Source organism: Oncorhynchus nerka, unplaced genomic scaffold, assembly GCF_034236695.1.
Source record: "Oncorhynchus nerka isolate Pitt River unplaced genomic scaffold, Oner_Uvic_2.0 unplaced_scaffold_2054, whole genome shotgun sequence".
NCBI classification, from domain to species: domain Eukaryota; kingdom Metazoa; phylum Chordata; class Actinopteri; order Salmoniformes; family Salmonidae; genus Oncorhynchus; species Oncorhynchus nerka.
Window position 1 is genome coordinate 24,662 of NW_027039281.1, and position 13,918 is coordinate 38,579.

Consider the following 13,918-nt stretch of genomic DNA (forward strand, 5'->3'; position numbering starts at 1 on the left):
GAACTGTCCTAAATCACATAGGGTTGTATTGAGTACAGTGCTCTTCAGGGGAACTGTCCTAAATCACATAGGGTTGTATTGAGTACAGTACTGTAAATACCTCTTCAGGGGAACTGTCCTAAATCACATAGGGTTGTATTGAGTACAGTGCTGTAAATACCTCTTCAGGGGAACTGTCCTAAATCACATAGGGTTGTATTGAGTACAGTGCTGTACAACTTCAGGGGAACTGTCCTAAATCACATAGGGTTGTATTGAGTACAGTGCTGTACCTCTTCAGGGGAACTGTCCTAAATCACATAGGGTTGTATTGAGTACAGTACTGTAAATACCTCTTCAGGGGAACTGTCCTAAATCACATAGGGTTGTATTGAGTACAGTGCTGTAAATACCTCTTCAGGGGAACTGTCCTAAATCACATAGGGTTGTATTGAGTACAGTGCTGTACCTCTTCAGGGGAACTGTCCTAAATCACATAGGGTTGTATTGAGTACAGTGCTCTTCAGGGGAACTGTCATAAATCACATAGGGTTGTATTGAGTACAGTGCTGTACCTCTTCAGGGGAACTGTCCTAAATCACATAGGGTTGTATTGAGTACAGTGCTGTAAATACCTCTTCAGGGGAACTGTCCTAAATCACATAGGGTTGTATTGAGTACAGTGCTGTACCTCTTCAGGGGAACTGTCCTAAATCACATAGGGTTGTATTGAGTACAGTGTTGTACCTCTTCAGGGGAACTGTCATAAATCACATAGGGTTGTATTGAGTACAGTGCTGTACCTCTTCAGGGGAACTGTCCTAAATCACATAGGGTTGTATTGAGTACAGTGCTGTACCTCTTCAGGGGAACTGTCATAAATCACATAGGGTTGTATTGAGTACAGTGCTGTACCTCTTCAGGGGAACTGGTCCTAAATCACATAGGGTTGTATTGAGTACAGTGCTGTACCTCTTCAGGGAACTGTCATAAATCACATAGGGTTGTATTGAGTACAGTGCTGTACTCTTCAGGGGAACTGTCATAAATCACATAGGGTTGTATTGAGTACAGTGCTCTTCAGGGGAACTGTCCTAAATCACATAGGGTTGTATTGAGTACAGTGCTCTTCAGGGGAACTGTCCTAAATCACATAGGGTTGTATTGAGTACAGTGCTCTTCAGGGGAACTGTCATAAATCACATAGGGTTGTATTGAGTACAGTGCTGTACCTCTTCAGGGGAACTGTCCTAAATCACATAGGGTTGTATTGAGTACAGTGCTCTTCAGGGGAACTGTCCTAAATCACATAGGGTTGTATTGAGTACAGTGCTCTTCAGGGGAACTGTCATAAATCACATAGGGTTGTATTGAGTACAGTGCTCTTCAGGGGAACTGTCATAAATCACATAGGGTTGTATTGAGTACAGTGCTCTTCAGGGGAACTGTCCTAAATCACATAGGGTTGTATTGAGTACAGTGCTATATCGTCTAAAGCCATTTACATGTTTTAAAATGTAAAGGCTACGGCTAGGCAAAGCAGCAGCAGTAATACTAGTGGTCGGAAGGCATCAGTGTGTATAGTAATGGTAGTAATAGTGTATATACGTGTAAAGAGTAAGGCTAGTATAGTGAGTATTGATATAAAATACTTAAATCGCTGTATGGAGGGCAGGCCTCCCCTCTCAGACAGACCGGTAGCTCCTCCATTCAGTATCATCAGTAATAGTATGAGTATAAAGAATATGGCTAGATGGAGGCCTCTCGTTACCTTCGAGGCACACCCTGTAGGTCATACTAGTACTAGTAGTAGCCGTAGTGGTAGTGGTAGTAGTGGTAGTAGTAGTAGTAGTAGCAGTAGCAGTAGTAGTAACAGTAGTAGTAGTAGTAGTAGTAGCGGTAGTAGTAGCGGTAGTAGTAGTGGTAGTAGTAGTAGTAGTAGTGGTAGTAGTAGCAGTAGTAGTCGTAGTAGTAACATTTGTAGCAGTAGCTGTAATGTGTATAGAGCCAGTAGATAGTTAGATAGCAGTGTGTATAGATACAGTAGATAGTTAGATAGCAGTGTGTATAGATACAGTATATACTGTAGGGTAGGTACCTTTGAGGCAGACCCAGTAGCTGTAATGTGTATAGAGCAAGTAGATAGGGTATGTACCTTTGAGGCAGACCCAGTAGCTGTAATGTGTATAGAGCCAGTAGATAGTTAGATAGCAGTGTGTATAGATACAGTATATACTGTAGGGTAGGTACCTTTGAGGCAGACCCAGTAGCTGTAATGTGTATAGATACAGTAGATAGTTAGATAGCAGTGTGTATAGATACAGTATATACTGTAGGGTAGGTACCTTTGAGGCAGACCCAGTAGCTGTAATGTGTATAGAGCCAGTAGATAGTTAGATAGCAGTGTGTATAGATACAGTATATACTGTAGGGTAGGTACCTTTGAGGCAGACCCAGTAGCTGTAATGTGTATAGAGCCAGTAGATAGGGTATGTACCTTTGAGGCAGACCCAGTAGCTGTAATGTGTATAGAGCCAGTAGATAGTTAGATAGCAGTGTGTATAGAACCAGTAGATAGTTAGATAGCAGTGTGTATAGATACAGTATATACTGTAGGGTAGGTACCTTTGAGGCAGACCCAGTAGCTCTTCCACTTCCTCCTGGTGGCCGACTCCACCTTCTTGCTTTTCTTGTGAACCAGGAAGTTCTTGACGGCCAGCCGGCCTGCCTTCCTCACGGTTCCCTGGACGACGCCGTGCAGGGGATCTGATTGGTAGGCTGAACTCATGGTGCTCTGCTCGTCACTCAGGGCTGACCCCGCCTCCTCCAGACTCTCTGTCTGACATGAGCTCATCTCCAACTCCTGATCATAACATTACATTACATTCAAATCAATAAAGCTTTATTGTTCCCGAACTGCAATTCGTTTGCAGCTTAAAATACATAGACAGACAAAGGACTGAAAACAACAAACCCCCCTGAGAGCCTGGTCCCTCTCTAGGTTTCTTCCTAGGTTCTGGCCTTTTTCGGGAGTTTTTCCTAGCCAACGTGCTTCTACATCTGCATTGCTTGTTGTTTTGGGGTTTTAGACTGGGTTTGTGTATCAGCTGATGTAAAAAGGGCTTTAAAAATCCATTTGATTTGAAACACACATAGCAGATGATGATTGTGATCGGGTGGTGTGTGTGTGTGTGTGTGTGTGTGTGTGTGTGTGTGTGAACCAGAACCCACCTGTCTGGAAGTTCTCGTAGACCCCTGGACCCCCTCACTGGCTCCTCCCCCGCTGCTGCTTCCGCTGTCGCTGCCAGCGAACAGGCTCCGCCCGCCGCCGAGCACACGGAGAAGGACATGGACATGGTCTTATAGCGCCTGGGACTGATGCTCCGCCTCGAAGCAGTCACCCCTGTCGATGCCACTGTCCTCGTACTCACTGCCCTCTCCGGCTGTCACATCCTGGAAACACAGGTACAGTCACACAGGTGAGACACACAACGACACAGGTAGAGATGAGACACACACCGACACAGGTAGAGACACACACACACACACACCACGACCACAGGTAGAGATGAGACACACACACACACACACACACAAACACAGGTAGAGATGAGACACACACCCAGCCACGACACAGGTAGAGATGAGACACACACACACACACACACGACACAGGTAGAGACACACCCACACACACACAGGTAGAGATGAGACACCACACACACACAGGTAGAGATGAGACACTCCACACACACAGGTAGAGATGAGACACCCACACACACACGACACAGGTAGAGATGAGACACCCACACACACACACAGGTAGAGATGAGACACACACACACACACACACACACACAGGTAGAGATGAGACGCATACACACACACATGACACAGGTAGAGACACACCTACACAGGTAGAGATGAGACACCCACACACACACGACACAGGTAGAGATGAGACACACACACACCACACAGGTAGAGATGAGAGCACACACACACGACACAGGTAGAGATGAGACACACACACTGACACAGGTAGAGACACACCCACACACGACACAGGTAGAGATGAGACACACACACACACACGACACAGGTAGAGACACACCCATCCACAGACACACACACACACAAGGTAGAGGTGAGACACACACAGTCTATGGACACTTGTTGCATTCTATTGGTCTCCAGACATGTGGTCAGACTGACAGAAAACCAAGCTTCAGTCCTGTCACACCAGCAGTCCTTCACCTTGAGTAGAGTCCATACCGTCTCTGCAGATGTGGAGGTGGCAACCCTGCCCTCAAAAATCCTGATCCTACCCCACAACCAGCCTAGTCTACAGATCGGTCTTTTCTAGAAACTAGGGTACCAGTGGTGCCCTCAAAAAATCCTGATCCTACCCCTGGCCAAACTAGCCTAGTCTACAGACGGGTCTTTCTAGAAACTAAGTTACCAGTGGTGCCTTAAAAAATCCTGGATCCTACCCTGGCCTGCCTAGTCTACAGACGGGGTCTTTCTAGAAACTAGGGTACCAGTGGTGCCATTAAAAAAATCCAACAAGTTGAGGTCACTGATCCTACCCTGGCCAACCTTTAGCCTAGTCTACAGACCAGGTCTTTCTAGAAACTAGGGTACCAGTGGTGCCCTTAACAAATCCTCCACTCTAATTGGTTTGTTTTTCATGTGGAATCACATTTACATCGACTCCGGAAATGACTAAAAATCAGTATCATATTAGTGTTATACCATGGCATTCTTGAATCCTCATTTCTGATTGGCTTAAACGGCATTCCAGAGCCTGCATGGTTTCCCTATAACGCACGGTACATCAGCACGGTACATCAACACGGTACATCAACACGGTACATCAGCACGGTAGAATTCAACACGGTACATCAACACGGTACATCAGCACGGTAGAATTCAACACGGTACATCAACACGGTACATCAGCACGGTACATCAGCACGGTACATCAACACGGTAGAATTCAACACGGTACATCAGCACGGTACATCAACACGGTACATCAGCACGGCACATCAACACGGTAGAATTCAACACGGTACATCAGCACGGTAGAATTCAGCACGGTACATCAGCACGGTACATCAGCACGGTACATCAACACGGTACATCAACACGGTAGAATTCAACACGGTACATCAACACGGTAGAATTCAACACGGTACATCAACACGGTACATCAACACGGTACATCAACACGGTACATCAACACGGCACATCAACACGGCACATCAACACGGTAGAATTCAGCACGGTACATCAGCACGGTACATCAGCACGGTACATCAACACGGTACATCAACACGGTACATCAACACGGTAGAATTCAACACGGCACATCAACACGGTAGAATTCAACACGGCACATCAGCACGGTACATCAACACGGTACATCAACACGGTACATCAGCACGGTAGAATTCAACACGGTACATCAACACGGTACATCAACACGGTAGAATTCAACACGGTACATCAGCACGGTAGAATTCAGCACGGCACATCAACACGGCACATCAACACGGTACATCAACACGCACATCAACACGGTAGAATTCAACACGGTACATCAACACGGTACATCAACACGGTAGAATTCAACACGGTACATCAGCACGGTACATCAGCACGGTAGAATTCAACGCTACTAACCTTAGCTAGTCTACAGACGGGTCTTTCTAGAAACTAGGGTACAGTTCATTTTTGACATGTTTTATGTTTGAGCTGCATTTTGAAAGCAAAAGTCGAATTGAAACATTATTGGCGTTGTTGAATTAGAATTTCACAATAGCAAGCTACAGGACTGATGGTTTGGTGAGCTAAACTAGCGAGTCTGTCTGTTTGGTTACCACGGCAACCACTGTCCAGTAAACCTGCTAGCTACTTCAGCGGATGCTAAAACACATTTCTAGGTTTCTTGGTGAGCTAAACTAGCAAGTCTGTTTGGTTAACACAGCCACTACACTGTACGCCATCTAGTAAACGCGCTTCATCAGTGGATGTTACACACAGTTCTACCTGCATTATCGATCATAGCGTGTTGCTGGAAAAAAACTACACTACCGTTCAAAAGTTTATAACACCACTACATATCCACAATACAACATGTATAACAACAATGTATACAACAATATTACAATGAACACTACCGTTCAACAGTTTGGGGTCACTTAGAAATGTCCTTGTTTTTGAAAGAAAAGCTTTTTTTTTTTTTGCTAGGACACCCATGCATACCCCACAACACATGCCACACGAGGTCTCTTTCACAGTCCAGAACAGACTATGGGAGGCGCACAGTACTACCTAGAGCCATGACTACATGGAACTCTATTCCACAGTACTACCTAGAGCCATGACTACATGGAACTCTATTCCACAGTACTACATAGAGCCATGACTACATGGAACTCTATTCCACAGTACTACATAGAGCCATGACTACATGGAACTCTATTCCACAGTACTACATAGAGCCATGACTACATGGAACTCTATTCCACAGTACTACATAGAGCCATGACTACATGGAACTCTATTCCACAGTACTACATAGAGCCATGACTACATGGAACTCTATTCCACAGTACTACATAGAGCCATGACTACATGGAACTCTATTCCACAGTACTACATAGAGCCATGACAACATGGAACTCTATTCCACAGTACTACATAGAGCCATGACTACATGGAACTCTATTTCACAGTACTACATAGAGCCATGACAACATGGAACTCTATTCCACAGTACTACATAGAGCCATGACTACATGGAACTCTATTCCACAGTACTACATAGAGCCATGACTACATGGAACTCTATTCCACAGTACTACATAGAGCCATGACTACATGGAACTCTATTCCACAGTACTACATAGAGCCATGACTACATGGAACTCTTTCCACAGTACTACATAGAGCCATGACTACATGGAACTCTATTCCACAGTACTACATAGAGCCATGACAACATGGAACTCTATTCCACAGTACTACATAGAGCCATGACCACATGGAACTCTATTCCACAGTACTACATAGAGCCATGACTACATGGAACTCTATTCCACAGTACTACATAGAGCCATGACTACATGGAACTCTATTCCACAGTACTACATAGAGCCATGACTACATGGAACTCTATTCCACAGTACTACATAGAGCCATGACTACATGGAACTCTATTCCACAGTACTACATAGAGCCATGACTACATGGAACTCTATTCCACAGTACTACATAGAGCCATGACTACATGGAACTCTATTCCACAGTACTACATAGAGCCATGACCACATGGAACTCTATTCCACAGTACTACATAGAGCCATGACTACATGGAACTCTATTCCACAGTACTACATAGAGCCATGACTACATGGAACTCTATTCCACAGTACTACATAGAGCCATGACTAGATGGAACTCTATTCCACAGTACTACATAGAGCCATGACTACATGGAACTCTATTCCACAGTACTACATAGAGCCATGACTACATGGAACTCTATTCCACAGTACTACATAGAGCCATGACTAGATGGAACTCTATTCCACAGTACTACATAGAGCCATGACTACATGGAACTCTATTCACAGTACTACATAGAGCCATGACTACATGGAACTCTATTCCACAGTACTACATAGAGCCATGACTACATGGAACTCTATTCCACAGTACTACATAGAGCCATGACTACATGGAACTCTATTCCACAGTACTACATAGAGCCATGACTACATGGAACTCTATTCCACAGTACTACATAGAGCCATGACTACATGGAACTCTATTCCACAGTACTACATAGAGCCATGACTACATGGAACTCTATTCCACAGTACTACATAGAGCCATGACTACATGGAACTCTATTCCACAGTACTACATAGAGCCATGACTACATGGAACTCTATTCCACAGTACTACATAGAGCCATGACTACATGGAACTCTATTCCACAGTACTACATAGAGCCATGACTACATGGAACTCTATTCCACAGTACTACATAGAGCCATGACTACATGGAACTCTATTCCACAGTACTACATAGAGCCATGACTACATGGAACTCTATTCCACAGTACTACATAGAGCCATGACTACATGGAACTCTATTCCACAGTACTACATAGAGCCATGACTACATGGAACTTCTATTCCACAGTACTACATAGAGCCATGACTACATGGAACTCTATTCCACAGTACTACATAGAGCCATGACTACATGGAACTCTATTCCACAGTACTACATAGAGCCATGACTACATGGAACTCTATTCCACAGTACTACATAGAGCCATGACTACATGGAACTCTATTCCACAGTACTACATAGAGCCATGACTACATGGAACTCTATTCCACAGTACTACATAGAGACCATGACTACATGGAACTCTATTCCACAGTACTACATAGAGCCATGACTACATGGAACTCTATTCCACAGTACTACATAGAGCCATGACTACATGGAACTCTATTCCACAGTACTACATAGAGCCATGACTACATGGAACTCTATTCCACAACAAGTAACTTGTGCCAGCAGTAAAATTAGATTTTAAAAAACAGATAGAAATAAACCTTATGGAACAGTGGGGACGGTGAAGCAAAACACAGACACATGCTTACAAAACACACAACATACAACATACAACATACAACATACAACATACAACATACAACATACGTACAACATACAACATACAACATACAACATACGTACAACATACAACATACAACACACAACATACGTACAACATACAACATACAACATACAACATACGTACAACATACAACATACAACACACAACATACGTACAACATACAACATACAACATACGTACAACATACAACATACAACATACAACATACGTACAACATACAACATACAACATACAACATACGTACAACATACAACATACAACATACAACATACGTACAACATACAACATACGCACTATACACACGGATGTTCTGGTATAGATATGTTGTAAGTAGCGTAGACGCCTGAGGACACACACTTAATATGTTGTGAAATATGTTATGAATGTATTGTAATGTTGTTTTTTAAAAATGTATAACTGCCTTAATTTTGCTGGACCCTGGGAAAAGTAGCTGCTGTCTTGACAGGAACTAATGGGGATCCATAATAAACCCCAGGAAGAGTAGCTGCTGCCTTGACAGGAACTAATGGGGATCCATAATAAACCCCAGGAAGAGTAGCTGCTGCCTTGACAGGAACTAATGGGGATCCATAATAAACCCCAGGAAGAGTAGCTGCTGCCTTGGCAGGAACTAATGGGGATCCATAATAAACCCAAGGAAGAGTAGCTGCTGCCTTGGCAGGAACTAATGGGGATCCATAATAAACCCCAGGAAAAGTAGCTGCTGTCTTGACAGGAACTAATGGGGATCCATAATAAACCCCAGGAAGAGTAGCTGCTGCCTTGACAGGAACTAATGGGGATCCATAATAAACCCCAGGAAGAGTAGCTGCTGCCTCGGCAGGAACTAATGGGGATCCATAATAAACCCCAGGAAGAGTAGCTGCTGCCTTGGCAGGAACCAATGGGGATCCATAATAAACCCCAGGAAGAGTGGCTGCTGCCTTAGCAGGAATTAATGGGGATCCATAATAAACCCCAGGAAGAGTAGCTGCTGCCTTGCAGGAACTAATGGGGATCCATAATAACCCAAGGAAGAGTAGCTGCTGCCTTGGCAGGAACTAATGGGGATCCATAATAAACCCAAGGAAGAGTAGCTGCTGCCTTGGCAGGAACTAATGGGGATCCATAATAAACCCCAGGAAGAGTAGCTGCTGCCTTGGCAGGAACTACCGGGGATCCATAATAAACCCCAGGAAGAGTAGCTGCTGCCTTGGCAGGAACTAATGGGGATCCATAATAAACCCCAGGAAGAGTAGCTGCTGCCTTGGCAGGAACTAATGGGGATCCATAATAAACCCCAGGAAGAGTAGCTGCTGCCTTGGCAGGAACTAATGGGGATCCATAATAAACCCAAGGAAGAGTAGCTGCTGCCTTGGCAGGAACTAATGGGGATCCATAATAAACCCCAGGAAGAGTAGCTGCTGCCTTGGCAGGAACTAATGGGGATCCATAATAAACCCAAGGAAGAGTAGCTGCTGCCTCGGCAGGAACTAATGGGGATCCATAATAAACCCCAGGAAGAGTAGCTGCTGCCTTGGCAGGAACTAATGGGGATCACTAATAAAAACAAATGAACATTTCTAGCAGCAAAATGTGTTAAATTATAGCCGTGGTATTAAAAGGGAGAATAAACCAGGGGTTCTCTGGGTTCTCTGGGTTCTCTGGAACATATTGCAACTCCGTGGAACGTCAGTTCCACTCCTCTAGCGTGTCGTGGAACACACCTTCCACGTCGTTCTGTAGTTTCCATAGAACACACAGTCCCTCGTTAATTATCCCTTACGTATGCTACCAGTGTGGTCTATGATATGCATTCGGTGTGCATCCTATGACTAAAAAACAAACATGGAGTCAGTGTAACAACATTGTGACATCCTACCTGTATGGTCTGTGCCCTGCGTCCCTGCATTGTGGAGCAGGTGGCAGCCCGGGGATTGGTTAGCCCCTCAGACAGGCAGTGTGAGCGTCGGCAGGGCAGAGTATACGCTCCGTACGAGTTCCCATCATCCTCCTCTTCCGGAGACACCATCTTATCACCCTCTCGGGCGGAGCGGTTAGCGTCATGGTGCCACTTAGCGTAGCGTCCAGCGGGTCGGCGGGTCGGGGTCATCTGACCCCCGTAGAGCTGGTCCAGGGAGTTGGCTCGGCCTGCTGCGTCCAGACTCTCCAGACCCTCAGGGGACACGAGCCCCAGCAGGCCGTCACAATCAGGGAAGTCTTCTACCTCCTCCGTGTCGATGATCTCCTCTGTGCTGAAAAGAGACGTAAATTGAATGGATTTGAACTGACAACCCCTCCAGTTGGCCGATTCTCTACACTTACATGTTAGTCATTTAGCATATCCAGAGTGTGTAGTGGACATTTCCTGTATTTACCAAATCATGAGAGCAAACCACAACACAAGTCAGAGTTATCATAAAGTCCATCTTTAATTATATGAGCTCCATCACAACCCTGTGACTCTCAGATCAATTCAGTGTCTATCAATGAATTCTCTGAGAGTCCCTTACACATTGCAACTGAGATCCTTTATAGCAAAAGACACACATAGCCAGACGGCATTGGCTATAAATTATCATTCAGCTTTTGTCTCCTAAACTATGTTCTCATCTCGCTCTCAGGACCATAAAACAAAACCTCATCAACAGGCATATATCAAATACACCCCTCCTGGACAAGATCACAGAGACACAGTGACTGGCACACAGACATTGTGGAGCCAATAAATAATTGGTTTAAAAGATATGTTTACATATGAAGACAAGCTTGACCCCTCCCCTTTCTGCGGCCCAAGTAACTGACCCCATGACAGAGAACAGATAACTGCAACCGGCCACCACTATAGTACAACAAGATACATTCTGATGAGAAGTAACTCACAAGCATATAATGAAAATAAAAACATCTTATCTATGTTACCCAACTAATTCAGATTATTCCCCAACAAGTGACTTACAATTAGTGCATTAATCTACAAGTAATTAAGTTCAAAAAAACTCATATCATAGTCATAGTATATCACGGTCATTCTCTAACCTGGTGAGGTGTTCCTGGCTGAGGTCTGACTTCTCTAACCTGGTGAGGTGTTCCTGGCTGAGGTCTGACTTCTCTAACCTGGTGAGGTGTTCCCGGCTGAGGTCTGACTTCTCTAACCTGGTGAGGTGTTCCTGGCTGAGGTCTGACTTCTCTAACCTGGTGAGGTGTTCCTGGCTGAGGTCTGACTTCTCTAACCTGGTGAGGTGTTCCTGGCTGAGGTCTGACTTCTCTAACCTGGTGAGGTGTTCCTGGCTGAGGTCTGACTTCTCTAACCTGGTGAGGTGTTGCCGGCTGAGGTCTGACTTCTCTAACCTGGTGAGGTGTTCCCGGCTGAGGTCTGACTTCTCTAACCTGGTGAGGTGTTCCTGGCTGAGGTCTGACTTCTCTAACCTGGTGAGGTGTTGCCGGCTGAGGTCTGACTTCTCTAACCTGGTGAGGTGTTCCCGGCTGAGGTCTGACTTCTCTAACCTGGTGAGGTGTTCCTGGCTGAGGTCTGACTTCTAACCTGGTCAGGTGTTCCAGGCTGAGGTCTGACTTCTAACCTGGTGAGGTGTTGCCGGCTGAGGTCTGACTTCTCTAACCTGGTGAGGTGTTCCCGGCTGAGGTCTGACTTCTCTAACCTGGTGAGGTGTTTCCGGCTGAGGTCTGACTTCTCTAACCTGGTGAGGTGTTCCCCGGCTGAGGTCTCACTTCTAACCTGGTGAGGTGTTCCCGGCTGAGGCCTGACAGACTGAAGTCCAGACTGTCGTCTTCTCTCCACATGTCGGCTGATTTGGATCTCTTCTTCTTGAAGCTGACCACCTCTCGAGGTTCCCTAGGTCCGTCTCTAGTCTTCTGAAGGTAGGTCGCCTCCTGTGTTACTGTATAGGCCCAGTCCTCTGTCCTGTAGACCCTGGGGTTCGTGGGGTCTAGTCCCAGGTGACTCTGCGTCTTGATGGGGCGTTACAGACGGGTTGTCTAGGGTGGGTATGGCAGGAGACGGGCCGGAGGTTCATGGCCACGCGGTCCACCCAGATCGGAGAGGAGTAGTCTGACAGGACATTGGTCTGGTTGAAGGGCTCCAGGGCGTGATCCGCTAAGGACTGTGGGATACTAGGGGTGCTGCTGGAACGCGTGGAGGTCTCAGAGTTTCGGTGATCCACTTTGCCTTGCGAGGCGTGACAGTCACGGGAGCGGCGGCTGGAACCAGAACTGGACTGATGGTGCTTGTTGGAGACGCGGAGCGATCGAGACATGTGCTTACGGGACAGGTGGCCATGTTGGGTGCCGTAGAAGGCGTGATCGACGTTCTGGCTCTCCACGTTGCCCATGGTTACAGTCTACATCAGAAAAGACAGGTAACTACACGGATATAAACAACTCATGACGTTACAGAGATGTGTGTCAAAACCCCAACATTTTAATTATTGACAATTCACGGCGAACACACGATGTCCTGCCGACAATAACATAACCGGCATCCGTATGTATCATAAATGTAATCTTGCCAAGAACTTCGTATCATATCAGTTAACCAACCTGAAGTCTGGCGTTGACATCACTGGCATGTTGAGTTCCAACCGTCAGGCTGTCTATCCAATCACAGAGAGGAGAGGAGAGGAGAGGAGAGGAGAGGAGAGGAGAGGAGAGGAGAGGAGAGGAGAGGAGAGAGAGAGAGAGAGAGAGAATGGTCCTGATGCCGCTGATATGTACTCAAAAATATCTGGGAGAAGAGAGAAAACAGAAACCCTGGTCAGTCATCGCTGTAAAAAAAAGAACTAAACTTACAATAGTCTTTCTGAAGGAACATGAACTTTAACAATAGTCTTTCTGAAGGAACATGAACTTTAACAAGAGGAGGGACTCTGCCTGCTGGGAATCAATTGCAGACATTTTGTGGTTAAAGTTGAACATATTTAATTACCCAATCAGTGACTGGGACCACACAGAAATGGGGGTTGTGAGAACAGTGATCAGCTAACAGTTTTACTACGATCTGAGAGAGTCACAGCTTTACTACAACCACACGCCTGTATTAAGCTAGCAAGCTGGTTTTACTGGGCTACGAAATATGTTCAAGTGTGGTTGCCATTAGTTACAACAAGACCTAATAAACTGTAGGAAAAGTCACATAAACACTTCTGATTGTACCACACACACACACACACAGCAAATAAAAATAAAAATACCATAGC

The 13,918-nt window shown here is 45.4% G+C and overlaps 1 pseudogene; it reads right to left on the reverse strand.

Moving 5' to 3' along the window:
• Positions 1–3,339: 3,339 nt before the first annotated feature.
• LOC135567446 (rho guanine nucleotide exchange factor TIAM1-like) lies at positions 3,340–13,344 on the reverse strand (annotated as a pseudogene).
• Positions 13,345–13,918: the final 574 nt, after the last annotated feature.